This window comes from Nicotiana sylvestris, chromosome 11, assembly GCF_000393655.2.
Source record: "Nicotiana sylvestris chromosome 11, ASM39365v2, whole genome shotgun sequence".
NCBI lineage: Eukaryota > Viridiplantae > Streptophyta > Magnoliopsida > Solanales > Solanaceae > Nicotiana > Nicotiana sylvestris.
Genome location: NC_091067.1, coordinates 139169416 through 139194816, shown reverse-complemented (window position 1 = coordinate 139194816; position 25401 = coordinate 139169416). Strand labels below are relative to the sequence as shown.

General features: G+C 39.7%; 1 pseudogene; it reads left to right on the top strand.

Annotated features, from left to right (window-relative positions):
- The first annotated feature begins 575 nt into the window (after window positions 1–575).
- LOC104225531 (adenylate kinase isoenzyme 6 homolog) lies at window positions 576–25211 on the top strand (annotated as a pseudogene).
- The last annotated feature ends 190 nt before the right edge of the window (window positions 25212–25401 follow it).

Below are 25401 nucleotides of genomic sequence, written 5' to 3'. Positions count from 1 at the left end.
GCAACGATCGACTTGGTGTAGTCGCATCGTTACCTTGTCTTTTTCTCTCAATCTCACCCTTCATTATTATTAAATAATTTTATTTTATCATTTACCCTACCTTTTTATATATCGTATCGTAATTTATTTTATAATTTGCAAGTTTATTCATCATATTACTGGTGCGTGATGCCATGAAACGGTAGTAAAACGACACAATCTATCCAAACATTCTATTCATCAAGCGATACAGTACAATACAATACGATACGACACATTATAAAACAGTATGTAACAACTATCCAAACAAGCTGTAAGGGGTGTGCATAGTCCATCGTGGACAAGTAAAAATGACCGGAAGGAATATATATACACACACTTCCTCTGTCTCAATTTACCTTTTAATCTGTCTGTAAATGGCATATTTTTATATATAAAAATAATTTAACTTTTAAATTTTTATTTTACCTCTTAATGAGATGATTCATGGCCCCAAAATCTTTCATGAACCATATTTCTTTCTTATATTCTGTATATAATTAAACAATCTCACCTAAAATTGGGATGAAAGAAGTACTAATTATACAAGATATTCTAATAACATAACTTTACTAGGAGATTAAATTTTTGTATGCTTAAAACCAAACAACCCTTTAAAAAGTTTACATTAAATAGGAGCAGCAAATAAGTATATTCTGCTTGTATACACCACTAGATAATTGGGTTACTGACCAAAAAGTGTTTCCCAACTTTCAGTAGGCGCAGTAATCACCATGGTGCAAAATAGCAGCGGCAGAAGAAGACCTAACATAATGATTACCGGAACGCCGGGCACCGGAAAAACGACGACGTCGTCTGCGCTGGCGGAGGTGACGCAGCTCCGGCACATCAACGTCGGCGACTTGGTTAAAGAGAAGAAGTTGCACATCAACTCTCGACTGTTATGTCATCAACGAAGACCTCGTAAGTCTTAAACATTGAAAATACAATACCCTAACTCTTAATTCCAGAATAAAAAAATGCGGAATTCTATGTTTGACTTTGATTTCAGTTCAATAGGAGAATAAAAATATAAAAGAATCAGCTTTTCCTATTTTGTCTTTTCAATTTCTATTTTGTGTTACATTTTTTTGACGATTGAGAGAATTGTTGCTGTTCAAGTTGTTTATTTAGTTAGTTAGTTTTTTTTTTGAAATGTACAAGTAGCAGAGATAAAAGATAAAATGAGAAACATAGGCCTCTAAATGTAGCGGATTTAAGTTGTTAAGAGGAAACGAGGTATGCTTAAAGTCACATTGAGGGAGTTGTCTCGAAAGGCTTTAAGTTCTTTATTTTTTTGAAGAATTATTGATAGAAACAACACAATGGAATAAAAGATCTAATTGAGTTGCGCTTAAGGCATAATATGTTGATTTGTTTGCTTTAGGTCCAACGTTAAGGATATTATTAGTTGTTTGGAGACATGGCGTACGCAAAATTTCTCGTAAGCAGTGTTCGCTATTTAAAGAAATAAATGAACAATCCAATATAATGATATCATATACTAAAATAATACAGTTTTAAGTCCTACTAATAAAGTACATTACTATAACTCTTCTCAGTGAGTGTTATTTACTCTTTTGGAATGGACTTATAATATACCAATTGAAAATAATACTTAATACTTCTTTTTGTACGTAAGAACCAAACATTATCACTAAAAGACTCTTCAAATACTTAGCTTTTGTTGACACCTAGACCCTAGATCCAACAGCCAACAACCAACAGCCAACAATGCTCAAAAATTAAAAAACACACAGATATATAAGACTGAGGTTCGAACCCACGATGTCCATAATTATTTTAGGCGCTTAACCCTATGATTTATTAGTTATTTCATTTTTGCATACTAATCAAATATATATATTTAGCAATATTTTCCGACGAAGCGGTGTCGGATGACACCGCTTATGCTAGGGTGGATCCACCCCTGGTTGGAGATTTATTTAAGTAGAAATTATAGAGGTAGTCATTATTGTTTTAAGTTTTGAGCTGCTTGTAGTTCGTTCCAAACTGTAAACCAAAAAATAATCATAATATATGTTTGTTCTGATGAATTGAATTGAATATTGAAAATGACTAAGAGTGTCTTGTAACATCAATGAAAAAGTTCTTAAACTATTCGTGATTATTTATAATATTAAAATAGGTCATCTGGAGGCGTATCCCATTTTACCTGGATCCCATATCAAAAGTCATGCCGTTTCATCTTTTCCCGGAAAACCAGTTTCCGCGGTCTAAACTTTCTTGATTTATGAGCAGTTTTTGATAACTTATAGTGCGTCCTATTGGTTGTAGGGAATGATATGGTGGTTTTAACTTGGCATTTATTTAAGCTATAATTGGTTTCAAAGTAGAAAACTTTCATTAATGGAGTATATATCATTATCCCTTTGGAACAGATGGTCCAATTTAAGTTATGGTGGTTGTTTCTTAACACATACCAAAGGGGAAAATTAATGTGACGTCCTACCTTCTCTCTCTACATACAGTTGCTCTCAGGCACACTCCTCGAGGAGCCTGAGAACCCGGAATCCTGAGTTTCTACAAACACCATCGGAGAGCCACTAGTGACGCGAGCCTATCCCTGAAAACAGCTCCGGCAAAGACCCTCACACGCGCCGCCAAGCTCCGGCGAGCCCTCCACCACGCGCCGGCGCGTGAGTCAATTCTGGGCCAGATTTCAACTTTTTTCTTTTGGACAGCCTCTTCGTCCCCTTATTCTGACCCCACCCATCCATGAAGTTTTAGATTCCGACCACTTCTCTTTTTTCTGGTGATGGGAAGCATTTTTCCGGCCAATTTTCAATCACTTTTCAGTCAGTTGCCAAAAAAACTTCTTTCTCCTTCTTCTTAAGATTGCAGAATTCCTTCCCTTCCTTCATTCTGTTTTTCACCCGCTCTGACTGTCGATTTCTCTAACCTTTGAGGTTTTTCCGGACAGATCTCACCACTTCTTTTTTTGGGACAGCAACATCTAGAATATGATGGATTATACATAAAGAAACTCATACTTCTCTCTAGAATCTAGAAAACTAGAAAACATGAGTTTCATCAAAGCTACCTTTTGGCCAGCCCTAGAACTTGGGGGAAGATGCCATCGAAAGATTGACGTAGGGCAAGAGCCGCACTTCTTGCTATCTGAGGAGCACACTCTCAGGCGCAAGGGCTTCTTGAAATCTTGTCTGATTGGGTCTTTCTCCAAATGGGTTGGTTCTCCAGAGGATGTTAGGAACTGGGCAGCAAGGGCATGGAATGACAAGGACGGGCTGAAAATATCACAACTGGGGGACACACAATATCTCTTTCGTTTTGTCGATGAGTCTCAAGCTTAAGAAATTCTTGTAAGAGGAAACAAGTGGTTTGATGGGAACTTCTTAAATCTAGACAGATGGGTGGAGCACGATGGGTGTCTAGACCCTCGTTTCACCAGCGAATCATTGGTGGTCAACATGGTGGGTCTCCCGGTGCATCTTTGGTGTCTTGACTTATTCAAGAAGATTGGAAAATCTGTGGGGTTTTTATTGATGTCGCATGCAGCTTACACGATCTCTTGCGAGTGAGGATTGTGGTAAGGAGAGAGGGAAAAATCCCTATCTCCACTGTGGTGGAAGATGGCTACTTGAGTTATAGGGTTTGATTGAGCCCTGAACTTCGCCCTATTTTTATGCCTGAAATAGTGGCGGAAGAAAAGGGAAGGTCAAATAAAAGGGATGGGAGGGGAAATCAGTCTCTGAGAGGAGGGGATGGCTTACCGGATCAGTGGACTAAGCCGGAATCAGACGTTAGATCGAGAAGAGAAGGGTGATATGATTTTAGGAGAAGAAGACAAAATTTCAACAGGAGGGAAAGAAGTGAATGAGTTAGTGATGCGAGCTGGAAAGGTGGAATGAGCTGGTCATCTTCCAATTATCCTAGGGTCAGGCAAGTTTTCAGCAAGTATAGGCCTGGGCCTCCTCACATGGGCCCAAAAACTTTTCCTAATTCTATTAGAATTGATCCTAAGGGGCCCAGATTATTTCAAGTTGCGTCTGTCAAAGCTCCTAAGCATATGGGAACAATCGTTCTCCCTTCTTCTGCCAATGGTGCTACACACAGTGGCATTTCTGCACCGAGCTCTAGTGACCTTCCCCCTTCTTCGATGGATGCCGCTTTAGGGGTGGCATCGGCTGTAGATGGTGTTGTTATTTCACGGCCTCCCGCCTCTGATGGACCCAGCTCCATCGCCCCCTCATCTGCTCCTAAGCTTAGTGTCACACCTCCTTTTTCCGCGCCCGGGGGCGCAGGGGAGTTTTTTCCAATTAAAGGACAATCGAAACGGGATTGGTTTAATTATTTCAGAGTCGCCACTTGGGAGATTTAGGGTGTCCCAAGTCACCAATTTTAATCCCGAATCGAGGAAAAGAATGACTCTATATTACAGTCTGCGTACCAGAAATCTAGATAAGGAATTCTGTTAACCCGGGAGAAGGTGTTAGGCATTCCCGAGTTCCGTGGTTCTAGCACGGTCGCTCAACTGTTATATTCGGCTTATTTATCTGATTTTAAAATACAATTATGAACCAATGTGCCAATTTTAACTTTTAACCGCTTTATTATTATTGTATTTACAAGAATGTGAACATCGCTTAAAACACGTCTTTGGACTGCGTCACATGAAATGCACCCACAATCCGGAACGCATTTTATTTGATGTTTTGAGATTTGGATTTGGGTCGCATGAAATGCACACCCGAGCTTAAGAAAGTAAATTATTAAACACGCGCCTAAAGAGACTATCGCGTTATTATTTTGCGGAGGCCGTGAAATTCGCTAAACGACCCTCCTGAATTCTAAGTAATTTTAAACAAGTATTTACTGAGGGCCCCGCAATTTGTGTTTTTATTCGGCGAGGCTCATCTCATTCTTATTTTTTAAAAGGAATTTGCAACGTCATGGACATGCATCTCGGGCCACGTCACAATCAATGTGCCCGTGACTAGAGACATATTTCGACTCCGTTGAGATTTGGATTTGGGTCACATAAATGTGCACCCGAGTTTAGGGAGATAACATTATTAAAGGCGCGCCTAAAGCAACTAGCGCATTATTATTTTTGGGTAGGGCCGTGAAATTTGCTAAACGACCCATCCCGGAATCTAAGTATTTAATACATATATTTTGTGAGGGCCCCGCAATTTGTACATTTTTATTTTTGGCGAAGCTAGTATCGTTTTTATTTTAAAGGGTAAACCTACAACGATTATATTTTCTATTAAGTTCGTTTCTAAAAAAGAAATCCTAATTTATTAATCAAACAATGGAAGCTAGTAGGGCACATGGCTAATGAAGAGTATCTCAAGCTTTGACGAATTACAATTAAACATGAACCTACATTTAGAACTAAACCATATGATGAACAACTGAATAATGACTAATAAAATTATAACAGAGCTTATTAAATCGATCCGACTACCCATTCGGCAAACTAGTCACGAACATGAAAACTTTTGTACAACTGTCGTCTAGCATGCCCATTCGAGATAGCAATAACATAAGCATTAAACTAAAACTCGACGGATTTAAACAAAGTCTTCAACATAACATGTATTCAAGCTCGGACACGATAGTAACCGATAGCAACTCAAACAAAGATTAGAAAACGAACCTCTAATGATAAACATTGCTGGGGATTTACAACTCATTCATCAAACCAAAATGGAGCCATAGTCGGCGAAATGACGCAACGAGACCAACGAACTGGAACCTCACCTCGGCACTCGAACGGACTTCAAACGGGAAACCATGGAAACAGTCATCACAGCTCAAACGGAATAGCTCGCCTTAAAACCCGAACTCGAATGGACTGAGCATGAACCGTGGCTGCCACTGGTTTTTCACGGTGTGTTACTGGTGGACGTTCGTCACTTTTAGGGGCTGGGTTCGACGGGGTGATGGGTGAAGAATGCGGTGGAACTGGTTGCGATGGGGTTCGGAAGGAGACGGGGTGGTCGTTTGGTGGTGGTTTGGGCAGTGGTGCAGCAGCGATGGTTTTTGTTTTGGTGGAGCTGGTGCGACAGTAGTGTAGTGGTGTTAGGACGTGAGGGAGTCGATGGGGGAGCTGGTCAGGTGGTCGTGAGGCAGTAGGGAATGTGACGGGCCTGTTGGGTGCGACAGTGGGTCGTCGGAGGGGAGGTGGTTATGGTCGTTTGAACCGTTGACGAGGGTGGCGGAAGCTGGTGGTTGCGATGGAGTTTGGGTGGAGGAGGGTGATGGTTTATTGGTGGTCGTTCATGGAGTGTTGATGGTGGGGCTGCCGGGGAAGGTGACGGAGAGGGAGCTGGGGAAAGTCGTCGTGGGTTTTCCGTTCGGGGGGGGGGGGTCCTCAGTAGGGTTCTCGTTTTTCTTCAGCAAGAAGACGGAGGAACAGTCCTCCTTCTTTTTTAAAAAAAATGCCCAGTCCTCCCTTCTGTTGGCTTTCCGTGTTTTGTACTGGGTTTTGCCCAGAAAAATGAGCCTCACGCGTGGTGGGGTTCGAGGCATATGTCCCCCACGCGTGGTGGGGTTCCCCACGTGTCCTGGACACGGTTTATTATGGGCTAGGTCCGAAAATTAGGCCTAAAACCGGGTAGTTTGAACCCGAATATTATTCTTTTGCCCGGACCCGAGAAATAGGAACACGTTGTTTAACTAGTCCTATGTAAGCAAAATAACTACCAAAAATAAGACTAGTATTTAAACAAAACTATATATTTTTAAATATTTTTCAAGATTTTAAAATAGCTACAAAATATTAACAAAACTATTTTTTTTTGTAATTTTCGTTTTAAATATTAATATAAAATATGAGGTAATATTTTTGTATTTTTCCAAGTTAAAAATGACTATAGAATATTAATAAAACTATTTTTTGTAATTTTTGTTCTTTAATAAAGACAAAAATATGACGTAATATTTTTGTATTTTTCAAAGTTAAAATGACTATAAAACCTTAATAGAACTATGTTTTATTTATATTTTTTTTTTTGTAATTTTCGAAATTATACAAAGTACAAAAATAAAGTGCAAATTTTTTGTATTTTTCAAGTTTATGAGAAATACATAAACTAAAATTATATTTATATTTTTTGTGATTTTCTTTTTTTTCTTTGAAATAAAGTAAAAATAGTTAAAATAGCTATTCTAGACCCAATTTCACATATTCACGCTAAAAATGTGAAAATTCTCGGGGAGGGTCAAAAATCACGTGCTTACAGCTGCCCCTCTTTGACTGGAAACACGAAGAGTTTTCCGACAAAGAACGACTAGCCGTGTTTTTGACCCGACCATTACTTGGACGGACTACACTTCAGGAAAGGGTGGGAATGTGACCGAGCCCTGGTATCTGAGCTGCCTACATATCCTTGGTTATACAGGAATCAGGCCACGTGTAGTTCGGGAATGGGAGAGATAGTGAAGTGTACCGAGGTGAAGAGCCGATCGAGGTGCCGTTCCGTTGAGGTTCCGGTCCGCGGTCCTGTCATTACAACAAAATGAAAACTGAAAAAGACTAACTAAACCTATCAGCTACTTGTTACAAGGATTCCTATCTCTTAAGTCTTCTGAAACTTGGTCTTGAGTCTTGAATGGTGCTTCGTACGGACTTTGGATTTGAACCTTGATACTTGTTAGTTGTAGGCGCTAGTTCTTGAGCAGATCACATCTGTTCTCCCCTTCCGTGCTTTGGATTCATTCATTTTTCTTTTTCTTTTTTTTTGTTTTTTTTTTGTTTTTGTGACTAGCTCTTGTTGACCCTCTCAGACTGTTGACTCGCATTCTTGGGGCGAGCTTCTTGTTGCTTCTATCTTGGATTGAGTGCTGGGGATTTTTGTTGTAGCCTTCTGCCTTCCAATGGGTTACGGCTTGACTTTGAACGATCCCGCTGTTCTACAGGCGGACCCCTAACTTCTTCAATCTTTGACATATAACAATCTTCTGCTCTACAGGCAGGCCCCTGACAATCAAAACAAACAAAACAAACAAAATTTCCTAACCCAGTTTGTACTGGGAAGGTTTGTGAGTCGTTAGCAAAATCGTAACCCACTGATACTACTGATGCAGTACTGAGAGTGAACTAAACACTAGATTAGGATGTATTCCCTTGTTATACAGGTGGGCGCCTAACTTCAATGACTGAAACGTATTCCTCTGTTATCTGGGCGGGCTCCCAATTTCTACACCTGAAAAGTAAAGACTGAAAGTATGCCTCTATTATCTGGGCGGGCTCCCAACTTCGACACTTAAAAATAAAAAGACTGAATTTATGCCTCTGTTATCTGGGCGGGCTCCCAATTTCAACACTTAAAATAAAAGACTGAAATGTATGCCTCTCGTTATACAGGTGGGCGCCTGGATTTAGGAAAATGACTCTTTTTTCTTTCTTTTTTTTTCTTCTTTTTTTTCAATTTTTTTTTTTTAGCATCTTAGGAGAAAGATTCATCGGACTAAGATTTTGATCCTAGGAGAAAGTTCGTCAGACTAGGTCTCTATCTTAGGAGAAAAATTCGTCAGACTAAGATTTTGATCCTAGGAGAAGGTTCATCAGACTAGGTCATTTTTTGTTTTTTGGTTATCTTAGGAGAAAGATTCATCAGACTAAGATTTTGATCCTAGGAGAAGGTTCGTCAGACTAGGTCTCTATCTTAGGAGAAAAATTCGTCAGACTAAGATTTTGATCCTAGGAGAAGGTTCATCAGACTAGGTCATTTTTTGTTTTTTGGTTATCTTAGGAGAAAGATTCATCAGACTAAGATTTTGATCCTAGGAGAAGGTTCGTCAGACTAGGTCTCTATCTTAGGAGAAAAATTCGTCAGACTAAGATTTTGATCCTAGGAGAAGGTTCATCAGACTAGGTCATTTTTTGTTTTTTGGTTATCTTAGGAGAAAGATTCATCAGACTAAGATTTTGATCCTAGGAGAAGGTTCGTCAGACTAGGTCTCTATCTTAGGAGAAAAATTCGTCAGACTAAGATTTTGATCCTAGGAGAAGGTTCATCAGACTAGGTCATTTTTTGTTTTTTGGTTATCTTAGGAGAAAGATTCATCAGACTAAGATTTTGATCCTAGGAGAAAGTTCATCAGACTAGGTCATTTTTTTGTTTTTTGGTTATCTTAGGAGAAAGATTCATCAGACTAAGATTTTGATCCTAGGAGAAGGTTCGTCAGACTAGGTCTCTATCTTAGGAGAAAAATTCGTCAGACTAAGATTTTGATCCTAGGAGAAGGTTCATCAGACTAGGTCTTTTCTTTTTGGTATCTCAGGAGAAAGATTCATCAGACTGAGATTTTGATCCTAGGAGAAGGTTCGTCAGACTAGGTCTCTATCTTAGGAGAAAAATTCGTCGGACTAAGATTTTGATCCTAGGAGAAGGTTCATCAGACTAGGTTTTTTTCTTTTTGGTATCTCAGGAGAAAGATTCATCAGACTGAGATTTTGATCCTAGGAGAAGGTTCGTCAGACTAGGTCTCTATCTTAGGAGAAAAATTCGTCGGACTAAGATTTTGATCCTAGGAGAAAGTTCGTCAGACTAGGTCATTTTTTTTTTGGTTATCTTAGGAGAAAGATTCATCAGACTAAGATTTTGATCCTAGGAGAAGGTTCGTTAGACTAGGTCTCTATCTTAGGAGAAAAATTCGTCAGACTAAGATTTTGATCCTAGGAGAAGGTTCATCAGACTAGGTCTTTTCTTTTTGGTATCTTAGGAGAAAGATTCATCAGACTAAGATTTTGATCCTAGGAGAAAGTTCATCAGACTAGGTCTCTATCTTAGGAGAAAAATTCATCGGACTAAGATTTTGATCCTAGGAGAAAGTTCATCGGACTAGGTCATTTTTTGTTTTTGGTATCTTAGGAGAAAGATTCATCAGACTAAGATTTTGATCCTAGGAGAAGGTTCGTCAGACTAGGTCTCTATCTTAGGAGAAAAATTCGTCAGACTAAGATTTTGATCCTAGGAGAAGGTTCATCAGACTAGGTCTCTATCTTAGGAGAGAATGCGTCTCCTAGGGGGTAAAACTTAAATTAGGAGGAAATGCGTCTCCTATGGGTAAAACATAAACTTAGGAGGAAATGCGTCTCCTATGGGTAAAAACTAAACTCAGGAGGAAATGCATCTCCTATGGGTAAAACTAAAACAACCTTAGGAGGAAATGCATCTCCTATGGGGTGAAACTAAAACAATCTTAGGAGGAAATGCATCTCCTATGGGTAAAACTCAAACTTAGGAGGAAATGCATCTCCTATGGGTGAAACTAAAATGAACTTAGGAGGAAATGCATCTCCTATGGGTAAAACTCAAACTTAGGAGGAAATGCATCTCCTATGGGTGAAACTAAAATGAACTTAGGAGGAAATGCATCTCCTATGGGTGAAACTAAAACTTAGGAGGAAATGCATCTCCTATGGGTAGAACTCTAATGTAAACTAGGAAGTGCGTCTCCTATTAATGAAACCTTCGCTTTTTTTTTTTTTAATTAATTACTTAACTGTGTTGTCCTCCCTCGAAACTGCTGGGGATTATTTAGATGGGGATGACTTTTTACCCTTTTTTTCATTATTATCTTTTTATTCTTTTTGTTTTTCTTTTTATTATTCTTTTTTTCTTTTTCCTTGTTTTGTTTTTGCATAGCTTCTCCCTTCAAAGAATACCTCCCTTGATTTACTTACCTGTTGGGGGGTAAAATGTTATCAACTGGGGGTACCTGACTTCCAGAAAATTTTCTAAATGGAAGGAAAGTTTTCTGCCCCAGTTTGATAATATCCCTTGTGGCATGCGTTTCTGCCTCAATGCCATTTCCTTTACCTGTTTCAAATCAGACAAAATTTGTTAGTTTAAAACATGGTGGTTGGTTGTGATACTCCCAACGGGATGGCTTTTCCTTTTTCCTTCCTTGCTTTGCGTTGCACAACTTGTTGGGGATGATATTATGTGCTGGGGATAATCCCTTCCTCCTGGGGGATATCCCTCTTCTTTTGTGGCATAGCTTGGAAACTGGCATTTCCCCGACCTCTTAGTCTAGTATGGATTTTGCAAAATCATGCTCACTGCTCTCCTTGCTCTGTTCATGGGCCTTTTGCTGGGGATATATGTTTTGACACTGGCCTCGCGCTTGTTCCTCGCTGACTATACCACTTGGATGTACTAGTCAGATCTCATTTTGGAAAGCTGATGGCCTATTCGAAGTCATTTCATACTTGTTCTGACCGGACAGACTCTATTGGGGAATTTTTTATGAAAGGAGAAAGATAACAGAAACAAAATAAAAGACAAAGGAAACAACGACTCTTTTACAAAAGAAACTATAAATAAAAACCTATCAAATGCAGATACCGACTCTAATGGCCATGACATGCGTATGTGGCCTATCCTCTACCGTCAATCATCTTTCAAGATCTTCAATCGGCGATTCCCCATCTGATTCTCAATCTTATTCGACTTGTAGTGCCCGAAGGGTTTTCACTATCAAGTCTCTCTCATTTTTGGCTTTTCTCTCAGCTTTCATCGCCTTATGGTGCCTGTGAAGGTTTTCACCGATAAGACTCTCTCATTTGTATCATTTTCCAACTGGGGATTTGGAGTGTCGCCGGTATGACTCTTCCTGCTGGAGATTAGAGTCCTTTCTGCTGTGGAACAGAATGTTATGTTCGCCGGTAAGACTCTTCATTTGTCTGACTTGGCATCTTTTGAAGACTGATCGGAAGGTCTTTCTTTGGACCGTAATGTGGGTTTTGGATAGGGCTAGAAAGAAAGGGTATAAAAGGCTCAAAAATGCATTAATTTTGGGTTATTAATTACAACCTTCGGAATTAGATTTATTTACAACAAACACAACTTTTGCCCCGGTTTCTTGCTTGGGGATATTTTAATTGATGATTTTTTCATTTTTCAAAACTATGACCGAGCCGTGAAGCGCCTACGTATCCTCTTTGAGGAATCAGGTCAAACGTAGTTCCCAATTCCTCTTTTTCTTGTGACTTTCTTTTCACTCATCCTTATCTTTGTTTTCTTTTTCTTTTGCCTTTTCTTTTCTCATTTCTCCTTTCTTTTGTCGTTTTTTTTTCTTTTTCTTTTTTCCTTTTATTCTTCTTTTTCCATTTTGTTGTTTTCTTTTCTTTCTTTTCTCTTACCTGCCATGCTTGCGTATTTTATTCGTTGCTACTAATTCCGAACGATGGGTATGAAAGAAAATAAATAAGGCTCAAAGGGCTAACGAAGGATAACGTGTTTGGGTAGCAGAACAAAATGCCTTCGTCATTCCAGTCTTCGACACATGCCAAGTGCAAACAACACAATTAAACAATAGATTTATAGTCTCTTCCGATGGTGCCGGACTTGACAATTATATTCAACATCTGTTTGTTCGTTTGTCACTTCTAAAACACCGTTGGGCGACACTCTCATTCTCATTATTATGAACGACCCTCATGCCAATTTAGGCGAATCTTTCTTTAACGGTTTTCTTTGTGTTTAACTTGCCCCAGTTCCACATGACTCGGGCTTCAAATAATCCCAAACCGTTCTTATTTCCTTTGAATGCTTTGATCACCTTCCTATGGTTTTATGATTAACTTTAAAGACTAAGCCCAAAGTGTGTGCGCATGTCATGTCACTAGAATCGGCACTGAACAAAATGAAAAAAAAAGTACTAAACAAAAAGATGACTGGATATAATATAAGACCGGATTTTGCATTAGACCGGTGAAATGGTTTGAAAAAATAAAATAAAAACAAACCGGAATAAAAATCCTAAACAACCTGGACAAAACTTAAACAAACTAATATGACAAAAGGAAAAGATGAGAAGGTTTGACACAAGACAAAATCCAAATTACAACCTTAATAATCCGGACAGTAGAAATGACAACAAAATAAGCCACCACAAGCTTCTCTCTTGCTAACCAAGGAACGGAGCGTCCTCCCATTTTTCAAACTCGGCATCGTAGCCACTGAGCTTTGCATTAGTATTGCAATGACCATTGCCAACTTCAATATCATTACCCTTAGTCAACAAGTTCCCAATAGGACTCGAATGCTTCTGTCATCAGGCCTGATCCCCGCAGAGTGTGCATCATGAGGTGCAAGTAAAGGATTCCGGGTGTCATTGTCCGGCTTACCACAAACCAACCACCTTAACTTATTTGCAAAACAAACAGGTTAGAATGGACTCAGTCGGTCCTCGTTATTAACAACATCTTTTTTTCTTTTCCCTTTTCCGATGTTTTTCTTTTTTTTTCTTTTTTCATTTCTTTTTGTTTTTTCGATTTTTCTTTTTTTTCATTGCTTTTTCATTTTGCTTTTTCTATTTTTTTTTCTTTTCATTCTCTTTTTTCCTTTTTTTTTTGTTGTGGTCGAATCTTATGGAGATTGCTTACGTATCATGACCCCGCATGAATCAGACCTTGCGTAGTTCGGACCCAATAAAAGCTAAACAATAATACACATTTTTCAATTTTAAAACAAACTAGGTTTCAAAGGTTTGAAGATGACCTGCAAACTTGAAAATCGAACAAACCACATATTCTAATCAAAAGATTTACAAACTCAAAAACAAAAGGCTGACCCCCTTTCTCTGTTTGACAAATGCAACCGAACGGTTATTTTTGCAAATGTGGCCCCTTCCAATTTTCACATGAATTTTGAGGCCGGGGAGGATTATTTCGACACTTTACAAACTTGTCCATTCTTTTACGAAAATAACCTTTCGACAACTGAAAGATACTCTAAGGCTATTTCGGCAAGAACGGTTTAAGATGCGGCCGAAGCTGGCTCGGCTTATTATGACAAAAGACGGTATTCACATGACCGCTGACTCTTTGATTTTTTTTTCTTTTCAAATTACAATAAAAGACTTGGCGTTGTAAACACGGCCCTTCAGCGCCTCGGGGACGAAGATTTATAAGGCTGTGTGGGTCAACTTGGACCAAAAATTCTAAACATGACCCGAAGGTGGCTATTTATGCAAAGTCAGCCTTCCGGCGTCCCTTTCGGGAACATTCGGCTATTTATGACAAAACAGCATCACCTGACTTATTTATGACTCTTTTGTCGTTTTTCAAATTAGAAAACTCAATATTGCAAGCACGGCCTTTCAACGTCTCGGGGACGAAGATTTTTAAGGCTGTGTGGGCCCACTCAAAATGACCCAAAGGTGGCTGTTTATGCCAAGTCAGTCTTTTGGCGTCCCTTTCGAAAGCATTGGGCTATTTATGACAAAACAGCATCACCTGATTTATCTATAACTCTTTTTTATCGTTTTTCAAATTAGAAAAGTCAATATTGCAAACACGGCCTTTCAACGTCTCGGGGACGAAGATTTTTAAGGTTGTGTGGATCAACTGGACCAAATCTTAAAATGACCCAAAGGTGGCTGTTTATGCAAAGTCAGCCTTCCGGCGTCCCTTTCGGGAACATTCGGCTATGTCTTGATAAAACAGCGTCACCCGACTTCTTTATGACAAAGACTAAAATTTGACATGTATTTTTTATTATTATTATTATTATTATTTGTTTTTTGGCTTTTTTAGCAAAAGGTGGGTAGGACATCACCCGACTTATTTATAACAAGATTAAAATTTTTGATTTTTGGCTATTTTAGCAAAAGGTGGTTTGGACATCACCCGACTTATTTATAACAAGATTAATTTTTTTGATTTTTGGCTATTTTAGCAAAAGGTGGGGTTGGACCCGATGAGGGTTGCCTACGTATCTCACATCCGGTGAGAATCAAACCCGCGTAGTTCGGGCAAATAAGCTATTTTTGAGAAGACCCTTTTCCATTTCTATTTTTTTTATTATTATTCTTTTTTCACAACAATCAAATAGACTATTATTTTTCATTCATAACAAACAAACAAATTAACGAAAAACATAAAACATTCCTTCTTTTTTGAGAAGGTGGGGTTGGACCCGATGAGGGTTGCCTACGTATCTCACATCCGGTGAGAATCAAACCCGCGTAGTTCGGTCAAATAGAACTACTTTAAAAGAAGAAAGGAAGCATTTTTGATTGATTTTCTTTTTACAAGAAACACTTCTAAGACATATTCTTGAATTTTCATTTGCTCTCTTTTTTTCCTTTATTCGGAATTTTGCTTTTAATAAAAGAAATGCTTCTCAAAATATTTTTTTTTGGATTTTGAATTTTCTTTTCAACTTCTGAAAGAGAATCAAAATATTTTCGGATTTTTTTTTTATATTATATTATTTTTTGAAAACAATTAGAAAGACTTCCTAGAGAAGCTAATAATGGAGAAAATATTTTTGGATTATTTTAATTTTGTCATTTTCATAAACAAATAAATAACACATATTTTTAAAACAAGACCTTTTATTTTTATTTTTATGGCAAGACAAACAATTTTCCTTTCTATTAATGCTTCTTTTTTTTTTCTTTTTTTTTAATAAAACAAACTAATAAGACATATATTTTTTATTTTATATTCTCAAAATTTCGACAGAGTTTCGACACTACTTGGACATTGGTTTTTTCTTTCTTCTAAAATAAGCAGCATATCTCTACGGTGTCATTTTCATCTTTCACAATTTTCTAATTTGTGGAAACGTACAAAATCTTTTTTTTTCTTTTGAATTTCCAATGTTTTTTTTTTAATTTTATATATACATATATATTTTCAAAAATGTGGCATGGGGGACATAATGATTTCCAAGACTCCTTGGATTCCGCTAAAGCTCCCCATGCGTTTTTCCCAACATATGAAGCGTGGGGGACATATGGGAATTCCAAGACTTCTTGGATTCCACAAATGTTCCCCATGTGCTTTCCCAAAAAGCAAGCGTGGGGGACATAGGGAATTCCAAGGCTTCTTGGATTCCACAAATGTTCCCCATGCTTTGATTAAAATAACATCATGCTGGAAATGACCAAATGACCCATTCGCCCTTGACTGAATATAACATGTAGCACATAGGATGCCATAAGATGGTCTATTATTTTCAGGTTGCTTGTCCTAGACGGACCCAACCCCTGTGTTGAGTCCCCTAAGTCAAATGCACATGATGCAAATAAACGTTCCTACTAGGGATCCGGCATGTGGCTTTGTTATACTAGGTTCAGAACCTGGGTGTTTGTTCTAGACCTGGCTTACCCGAGCGGACAGCTCGAGCCGAGGGGGGGCAGCGTACCGGGAATACAGAAGCTTCACCGGCTTAGCAACTTATCCGAACCTCGTTCTAAATTGGGATTTGACACTATACAGAAAAGAAGTCATACGAAGTATGCCCTTCTTCATGATTTAGAAGACTCAGAAAGTATAGGGGTTTCGGCACAGTTTATATACAGTTCACGTAATATCAAAGCAGTAAAAGCAGCATTTAGCACATTAGGCTCAAACATGTAAAAATCAGATAATAAATAAAGCCAAATAATAACAATTATTTTAAGCTCGGATTCTTAACCCTGAACCAGTGGTTCTGGGTCTATTCCCCAGCAGAGTCGCCAGAGCTGTCACACCTCCTTTTTCCGCGCCCGGGGGCGCAGGGGAGTTTTTTCCAATTAAAGGACAATCGAAACGGGATTGGTTTAATTATTTCAGAGTCGCCACTTGGGAGATTTAGGGTGTCCCAAGTCACCAATTTTAATCCCGAATCGAGGAAAAGAATGACTCTATATTACAGTCTGCGTACCAGAAATCTAGATAAGGAATTCTGTTAACCCGGGAGAAGGTGTTAGGCATTCCCGAGTTCCGTGGTTCTAGCACGGTCGCTCAACTGTTATATTCGGCTTATTTATCTGATTTTAAAATACAATTATGAACCAATGTGCCAATTTTAACTTTTAACCGCTTTATTATTATTGTATTTACAAGAATGTGAACATCGCTTAAAACACGTCTTTGGACTGCGTCACATGAAATGCACCCACAATCCGGAACGCATTTTATTTGATGTTTTGAGATTTGGATTTGGGTCGCATGAAATGCACACCCGAGCTTAAGAAAGTAAATTATTAAACACGCGCCTAAAGAGACTATCGCGTTATTATTTTGCGGAGGCCGTGAAATTCGCTAAACGACCCTCCTGAATTCTAAGTAATTTTAAACAAGTATTTACTGAGGGCCCCGCAATTTGTGTTTTTATTCGGCGAGGCTCATCTCATTCTTATTTTTTAAAAGGAATTTGCAACGTCATGGACATGCATCTCGGGCCACGTCACAATCAATGTGCCCGTGACTAGAGACATATTTCGACTCCGTTGAGATTTGGATTTGGGTCACATAAATGTGCACCCGAGTTTAGGGAGATAACATTATTAAAGGCGCGCCTAAAGCAACTAGCGCATTATTATTTTGGGGTAGGGCCGTGAAATTTACTAAACGGCCCGTCCCGGAATCTAAGTATTTAATACATATATTTTACGAGGGCTCCACAATCTATACATTTTTATTTTTGGCGAAGCTAGTCTCGTTTTTATTTTAAAGGGTAAACCTACAACGATTATATTTTCTATTAAGTTCGTTTCTAAAAAAGAAATCCTAATTTATTAATCAAACAATGGAAGCTAGTAGGGCACATGGCTAATGAAGAGTATCTCAAGCTTTGACGAATTACAGTTAAACATGAACCTACATTTAGAACTAAACCATATGATGAACAACTGAATAATGACTAATAAAATTATAACAGAGCTTATTAAATCGATCCGACTACCCATTCGGCAAACTAGTCACGAACATGAAAACTTTTGTACAACTGTCGTCTAGCATGCCCATTCGAGATAGCAATAACATAAGCATTAAACTAAAACTCGGCGGATTTAAACAAAGTCTTCAACATAACATGTATTCAAGCTCGGACACGATAGTAACCGATAGCAACTCAAACAAAGATTAGAAAACGAACCTCTAATGATAAACACTGCTGGGGATTTACAACTCATTCATCAAACCGAAATGGAGCCATAGTCGGCGAAATGACGCAACGAGACCAACGAACTGGAACCTCACCTCGGCACTCGAACGGACTTCAAACGGGAAACCATGGAAACAGTCATCACAGCTCAAACGGAATAGCTCGCCCTAAAACCCGAACTCGAATGGACTGAGCATGAACCGTGGCTGCCACTGGTTTTTCACGGTGTGTTACTGGTGGACGTTCGTCACTTTTAGGGGCTGGGTTCGACGGGGTGATGGGTGAAGAATGCGGTGGAACTGGTTGCGATGGGGTTCGGAAGGAGACGGGGTGGTCGTTTGGTGGTGGTTTGGGCAGTGGTGCAGCAGCGATGGTTTTTGTTTTGGTGGAGCTGGTGCGACAGTAGTGTAGTGGTGTTAGGACGTGAGGGAGTCGATGGGGGAGCTGGTCAGGTGGTCGTGAGGCAGTAGGGAATGTGACGGGCCTGTTGGGTGCGACAGTGGGTCGTCGGAGGGGAGGTGGTTATGGTCGTTTGAACCGTTGACGAGGGTGGCGGAAGCTGGTGGTTGCGATGGAGTTTGGGTGGAGGAGGGTGATGGTTTATTGGTGGTCGTTCATGGAGTGTTGATGGTGGGGCTGCCGGGGAAGGTGACGGAGAGGGAGCTGGGGAAAGTCGTCGTGGGTTTTCCGTTCGGGGGGGGGGGTCCTCAGTAGGGTTCTCGTTTTTCTTCAGCAAGAAGACGGAGGAACAGTCCTCCTTCTTTTTTAAAAAAAATGCCCAGTCCTCCCTTCTGTTGGCTTTCCGTGTTTTGTACTGGGTTTTGCCCAGAAAAATGAGCCTCACGCGTGGTGGGGTTCGAGGCATATGTCCCCCACGCGTGGTGGGGTTCCCCACGTGTCCTGGACACGGTTTATTATGGGCTAGGTCCGAAAATTAGGCCTAAAACCGGGTAGTTTGAACCCGAATATTATTCTTTTGCCCGGACCCGAGAAATAGGAACACGTTGTTTAACTAGTCCTATGTAAGCAAAATAACTACCAAAAATAAGACTAGTATTTAAACAAAACTATATATTTTTAAATATTTTTCAAGATTTTAAAATAGCTACAAAATATTAACAAAACTATTTTTTTTTGTAATTTTCGTTTTAAATATTAATATAAAATATGAGGTAATATTTTTGTATTTTTCCAAGTTAAAAATGACTATAGAATATTAATAAAACTATTTTTTGTAATTTTTGTTCTTTAATAAAGACAAAAATATGACGTAATATTTTTGTATTTTTCAAAGTTAAAATGACTATAAAACCTTAATAGAACTATGTTTTATTTATATTTTTTTTTGTAATTTTCGAAATTATACAAAGTACAAAAATAAAGTGCAAAATTTTTGTATTTTTCAAGTTTATGAGAAATACATAAACTAAAATTATATTTATATTTTTTGTGATTTTCTTTTTTTCTTTGAAATAAAGTAAAAATAGTTAAAATAGCTATTCTAGACCCAATTTCACATATTCACGCTAAAAATGTGAAAATTCTCGGGGAGGGTCAAAAATCACGTGCTTACACTTAGTTGTGTTGAGGCTACACTTCAAGCTTCTTCTTCCTCTGGGAAGATTGTTGAGCATGCCCCATCTGATGTTAGTGCCGGACCAGTATTTCCAGTTAAGATGCTGCTAAGGGCTCCATGCTCTCCTCCTTCCTGCTACCCTATTGGTGTTTCTGGTCATTCCTGTAGCAGCGTGGTGCTAATTTCAGAGATTGATACCTCTCAAGAAAATGGCGAGATCCTTTCGGCACCTAAAGTTCATATTGCTAGCAATGTTATGGCTTTGTATTCCTCCGGTAGGGGCAAGGAAAGGGTACATATAGAAGACACTTGTCCAATCTCGTCACGGATTGGAGGAAAGGATATGTCTTTCTGGATGGAGGATAAACTATTAAACTTTGAGAAGTTTCTAGGTGTTTCTTTTGAAGGGAAGGAAGATACGGTGTTAGAACTGTTGAGGGAGATTGAGCAACAATCTTGTTATGATGGTACAGGGAGGGAGTTGGGTCAAGGTGTTAAGCAAAATAATTTAGGGGATGTAGTGGTGTACCAGAGAAGGGGGCGGGTGTGTGACAGGGAGGAAGGGAGCTCAGTTAAAGGGGGTGGGGAGAAGGGGGATATTGTTTCTTATGGAAGTTAAGATTCTTTCATAGAATGTGAGAGGGATGAATGACCCAAACAAAAGGGCCATCATCAAAGTGGGAGTTAGAGAGTAGGGTGCTAACCTAGTTTGCTTTCAGGAGACAAAAATGGAAGTTTTGTCGGATGTGATTGTAAGGAGTGTCTGGGAGGTAGTTGGGTAAAATATGACTGGGTTCCAACAGCGGGAAGTGCCGGGGGCATTCTTCTAATGTGGAATGATAGAAGCTTGGAGGTAAAGGATATTAAGAAGGGAGTTTTTTCTTTAGCAGCTCTTGTCAAAGATAGAGTGAGTGGGGTGGAGTGGGGATTTGGGGGAGTGTACGGACCGGTAGGAGAAGAGTCCAAGGTGTTTTTTTAGGAGGAACTAGCTAATATGATGGGGGAATGGGACATTCCATGGGTTATGGGGGGAGACTTTAACACTATTAGATTTCCATAGGAGAGATTAGGGTGTAGTATAATTTCGAGGGCGATGGAGGATTTTTCTGACTTCATCAATGATCACTTTCTCATTGATCTTCCTCTGTCAGGGGAAAGGTTTACTTGGGCCAGGGCGGAGGATTCCAAATCAAGGTCTAGACTTGATAGATTTCTGATATCGCCCTCCTGGGATGAGCTGGTGTGGAACGTGCTGCAGATTCCTTTACCTAGGTTGACTTCGGATCATTTGCCTATCTTGCTAGATAGATGCAGAGGGAAGGGGGTGCGTGCTCCCTTCCGATTTGAGAACATGTGGTTGAAGGTGCCAGGATTTGGTGACAAGGTGAAAGTATGGTGGACAAGCTACAGGGTATCAGAGACACCTTCAGTCCGCCTTTCGAAGAAACTTAAATTGCTTAAGGGAGATATTATTAGGTGGAATAAGGAGGTTTTTGGGAGGGTAGAGGTTAAAATGAGGGAGCTTATGCATGAATTGGGGGATCTAGAGAGAATGGAAGGGGCGAGGGAGTTAGATGAATCTGGGAAAGAGAGATTAGGGAGGTTAAGAGGGAAATAGTCGAGTTAGCAATAGCTCAGGAGATTAGTTGGCAGCAAAAATCGAGGGCGCTATGGTTAAAGGAAGGGGATTCGAATACCAAATTTTTCCACAGGGTGGCGGTTGCGAATCGAATGAGAAACTTCATCGAGTCCTTAGTTGTGGATGGGGTGAGGATTGAGGGAGAGGAGGAGGTAAAATGGGCGATAGTAGGGTTTTATGAGAACTTATACAAAGAGGAAGTTAGTTGGAGGCCGACTTTGGGGGGAACAGAGTTCAACACATAGGGGAGGGAGACAGTGAGTGGATAGAAAGGGCTTTCGAGGAGGAGGTGCACGAGGTTGTGTCGAGTTGTGCTGGTGATAAGGCCCCCGGCCCTGATGGTTTCTCCTTGGCCTTCTTCCAGCTCTGTTGGGACACCATTAAGGGGGATTTTATGGAAGCCATTGAATACTTCCATGTGAATGGTGTTTTCGAAAGAAGTATCAATGCTTCTTTTATTACTATTGTGCCTAAGAAAGAAAGTGCATCTTGTATATGTGACTATATGCCTATTAGTCTCGTGGGGAGCATTTACAAGATTATTTCTAAAGTGCTTTCCAATAGACTCAAGGAGGTTCTTGACGTGTCTGTTTCGTCCTCCCAGAATGCGTTTGTAGACTGGATGCCGCTTTGGTGGCAAATGAACTTGTAGACTCCAGAAGGAAAAATAGAGATCCCGGCTTACTATGCAAGTTAGACCTTGAGAAGGCTTTCGACCATGTCAATTGGGAGTTCCTGGATTTCATTATGATGCGGATGAGGTTTGGGGCAAGATGGAGGGGATGGATCAAGTTCTGCATTTTCTCAGTCAGATTATCTGTCCTGGTTAATGGTAGCCCGTGTGGTTTCTTTGGCAGCTCCAGGGCTCAAGCAAGGAGACCCCCTATACCCCATGCTATTCATTCTAGTAATAGATGTTTTGAGTAAAATGATGGATCGTGCGGCGGGCGGAGGCTTCTTGAGAGGATTCTCAGGTCCGATCGGGATGCCCAGTGCCCGAAGAATCTCTCATTTACTTTTTGCAGATGACACCCTGGTTTTCTGTGATGCCGATATGGATCAGTTGACCTACCTGAAGCTGGTCCTGCAGTGGTTTCAGATAGTATCAGGTCTCAAAATCAACCTCGGCAAGTGTGAGATTTTCCCGGTGGGTGAAGTTGCTAACATTGATGCTTTGTCTTATGTTGTCAGATGTAAGGTGGGCTCCCTTCCCACTACTTACCTGGGTCTCCCATTGGGCGCTTCGCATAAAGATACTACGGTTTGGAATCTAGTGATCGAAAGGGTTGAAAAAAGATTAGCAGGCTAGCAGAAACGATACTTGTCAAAAGGCGGAAAGGAAGTGCTCATTAAAAAGCACTTTATCGAGTATGCCCACCTATTACTTGTCCCTGTTGCAAGCTCCTGTGAGCATCACAGAAAAACTGGAGCGGCTTCAAAGGAATTTTCTTTGGGATGCAGCGGATGGAACTAGAAAGTATCATCTAGTGAATTGGCAGACAGTCACTTCCCCAAAGAAGTGGGGTGGACTTGGAGTGAAAAATCTTAGGATATTCAACAAAGCTTTGTTGAGGAAGTGGATGTGGAGATTCGGGGTAGAAGAGCATGCTCTATGGAGGGAGGTCATAGTAGAAAAGTACGATTTCACGGGAGGGGGTTGGAGGACCAAGGCAATCACAACACCTTTCGGGTGTGGCATGTGGAGGAGCATCATGAAGAATTGAGAATCCTTCAGTGGCAACATCTCTTATAGGGTGGGAGATGGAAAGAGAATCAGCTTTTGGAATCATAGGTGGTGTGGAGAGGATACTCTGAGGGTCTCCTTCCCCCACGTCTTTAGAGTTTCAAACCAGAAGGAATTGATGGTCCAACAGATTCGTAAGGAGCATGAAGGGGGAGAAGTATGGGACCTCTCATTTAGAAGGAACATGCAAGATTGAGAGATTGTGGAGCTCCAAGATTTATTGACACTGCTATATGGGCAAGACAGGCCTCAACCATCTTGTGATTCTTGGAGATGGGGTTTGTGTGGCGATGGTTTGTTCAGCGTAAAGTCCTTTTAACAGAGTATGTTGGTGAGAGAGGAGGTCTCTTTTCCATACTCCTCGATCTGGATTCCTAAGGCACCCACGAAGGTGTGCTTTTTTGCATGTTTAGCGGCGAGGGGAGTGATTTTGACTGCTGAGAATCTTCGAAAGAGGAGAATTACACTTGTTAGTTGGTGCTATATGTGTAAAAGCTCAGGGGAAGAAGTTGATCATCTTTTGTTGCATTGCCCTGTGTCCTCGGCTTTGTGGAGGGCGATCCTGAACCTTTTTGGTATTTAATGGGTGATGCCAAGAACTGTAAAGGAAATGCTATATAGCTGGGCCGGTTTCCGTAGAAGAAGAAAGCAAAAGGCGTGGAAGTTCGCCTCGTTAGCTCTCATGTAGATAGTTTGGGGAGAGAGAAATAGGAGAGCTTTTGAGGGGATTGAGTCTCCTTTTTCACATCTTAAGAATAGTTTTTTATCTTTGATCGCTTTTTGGTGCACTCATATAGCCACTATTTGTATAGAAGATTGAGCGTCTTTTGTAGAGAATCATGTTCTGATATAAATTCTCTACTTTTTGGTATACTTCTTGTATACGGGAGTTTCTCTCCCTTTTGATTAATACAATTTACCTTATCAAAAAAAAATGGGGGTTGTTTCTTCTTCATTGCCTCCTTTTGGTCCTTTGATGTTGTAAAGGTATTTGGGGTAGTGCCCCCAAATATCATCAAAGATAATTGGTCGGAGGGAAGTGCAGAAACCCTCTGACAAACTAAGGAGATGATATCTGAATGTGGGATAAACAATGATAATTGAAATTTAGCAATAGAAAATGCGAATTCACTTAATAGGATTAACAAATGTAAGGCGCTTTTTGTTGGGACTGCAGTGCATTGGAATGAAGTTCTCATTTTCTTAATACGTCCGTTTTTGGCTTATAACTTTCCTATATGGTTTGCATCCCAAATGCTTCTTTCTATGTTATGATGTTCACTAAAGAGAAAGGATAAGGTATATAAGAGGTTTTTTGTCAAAGAATAAGAAGAGAGATCTTTTCTGCTGTTACTAACGCAAATTGAGCCTTTGCATGCCACATTGCAGCTAATTTGTCGATGTTTTTTCCTATCTGCACTCATCAACACTTGCAAAATGTAGATTAGCAATTTGTCAAATTTTGGTCTTTTAAACTAAGCAAACCACTATTTCCTATTCAACTGATAGGAAATCAAAGGAACGCTCTTTGCTGATAGCGAATTAGCTAGTGGATGAATTTATTTTCAAAATATATGGTTAGCTAGTATTGTCACTGTTGAAAAGAGACTCAAAATTGCACTTTTCATCTGTGATGATTGCTTTGGGTTTTTAATTGATTGTGTAAATTGATGCACAAAAAGCTACTTGCCATCTCTAAAAAGGGTGAAGTCAAATTTCCTACAATCGATGATGAAGAAATTTGTGCTATTCTAAATTTCATGGCGTCGCTGCTGTAGGTATGTGATGAGCTTGAGGACATGATGGAACAAGTCGGAAATATTGTTGATCATCATGGCTGTGATTTCTTCCCTGAACGTTGGTTCGATAAAGTGGTGGTGCTCCAAACTGACAATACTGTCTTGTATGATAGATTGAGTAGGAGGTAATCTATCAATTGACTTCCTTTTTCTTTTATCATCCGTGCCTCTGTAATGTTGCTCACTCAGATCTGTTCTTGACTTGCTTGATTGTACCAGAGGCTACACAGGTCAAAAGCTCTCCAATAATATCGAATACGAAATATTTCAAATTTTGCTGGAGGAGGCAAAGGAGAGTTATCCAGAGGATATTGTGGCGTCACTAAGAAGTGATTCTGTTGAGGATATTGGCAAAAATGTGGAGATACTGTCCAATTGGATTAGTAGTTGGAGCCCTGTCTTATGATTAAGATATCACAAATGTGTCTTCTACTGCATGTTTGATTATTGTACTCAAATGATATTCTATAGTGGTTTTGGCTGTTTGTGAGGTACCCTTCTTTCATATAAAGAGAAATTCTGTAGAAATGCACCAATGTGCTTTCCAAAACATTAATCATTGCGGACTAAAGCTTTTTGGGAAAGGTTTATTTGTGTTATACTAGAGGACCTTCGTAGTTTATGATTATAAGAGTAACTGGGGGAAGTTGATGATCTTACAACTACTGGGAACTCTGGTACTTGCCGTACCGCAGCACAAAAACAAATGAATATAGAAGTACAATTTCAAACCACCACAA